At 42.6% G+C, this 1,285-nt stretch overlaps 1 protein-coding gene across 1 annotated transcript in view; it reads right to left on the bottom strand.

Moving 5' to 3' along the window:
- Window positions 1-1,285, bottom strand: part of mrpl24 (mitochondrial ribosomal protein L24) — a 74,409-nt gene that overhangs the window by 3,016 nt on the left and 70,108 nt on the right. The gene's annotated exons all lie outside the window — the stretch shown is intronic.

Raw genomic sequence — 1,285 nt, 5'->3', positions numbered from 1 at the left:
GACCCAGTGTTGCCAGGTTTTGCGAGAGAAATAAGCAACCAGGCCTAGGAAAACGGGCCCAAAAGAAGCGAGCCCGGCTTTGCCATAATACATTGGCTATTTGAAAATAGCCGATCTACAAGCTCTACAAGCGCTATTTTTAAAAAAAACATCTTGAAAACAATTTAACATTAGGAGGCCTTGTTTAGAAACAAGCCCCCCCCCCCCCCCAAAAAAAAAAACGTAATCCACAACCACCAATAATTTACAAGCAACTTCCAAGAAAAACAAGCCCAAAAGTCGCTTACAATAAGCGGACATGGCAACACTGTTAAGACCGACGTCATAGACATCAGTTTATGACTGACCCTGTCAGCGTCCAATGAGAAGCCGATTTTAGAGCGGCTCGTCCAATCACACTGAAGTGGGCGGGTCGAAAGGAGAGGACATGACGGAGGTGACGGCCATGTTCTGCCATGGTGTTTGTATCCCTCCGCCTCACTATTTACCTTTTGCATGATTTTGCATGTGGGGGGAAAATGTCACTGTAACCCGACCGTAGAGTAACAGTAACCCACCTCCTTTCCTTAGGAAGGTCCGTTAGGCCATTTGCTTTTCACATTTTCTTATTTTCTTATTAACGATGTGAACAACAGATGGCCAGGTCCATGGTTCCTTTGGAGGTGGTAACTGGCAAATGAAAGAATACCAGTACTGGTATTCTTTCATTTGCCAGTTGCCACCTCATATGAGGGTATAGCTACTATTGTTAAGTTCGCACTTCAGCCATACTGTAGGCCTTGCATTCCTTATTTTCTTCATTAGATCAGGCCTTAAGGTCAGGCTACAGAGTTCACAGGAATGACAAAGGTTTAGGCTGCTGTACCCAGGAGATGTTATCCTTCTTTACAGTTTGCACTGAAGGTGCGCCAAATTCTTATATTGGTTGCACATTTTGACCTATGATTTTTGACGTTGGTGCATTGTACTGAACAGGCCTACGCTATTAAGAATATGAACACACTCATCTTTATTTAAAGAATGAATAAATAACAAAATAAATGCTAAAAAATACAAGATGTATATGTAAATAGAATGTAAATAGAAGCAATGAAAAGGTAGGTTATGCATGGATATGATTGAATAATATGAGTAGAGATGAATATGAGATGTAGGCTATTTTGGGGGGGGGGGGGGGGTAAAGAACAAACTACAATTAGGTGGCAATCAGGCTTGAGAGAACTTCTCGCCATAGGGTAGCTGGCCTGGTGACCAAGATGGGAAGGGTCAGTGATGAACTTTCCAG

This window comes from Gymnoscopelus braueri (assembly GCF_963280865.1).
Source record: "Gymnoscopelus braueri genome assembly, chromosome: 11".
NCBI classification, from domain to species: Eukaryota; Metazoa; Chordata; class Actinopteri; order Myctophiformes; family Myctophidae; genus Gymnoscopelus; species Gymnoscopelus braueri.
This window is presented reverse-complemented; position numbering and strand designations above follow the sequence as displayed.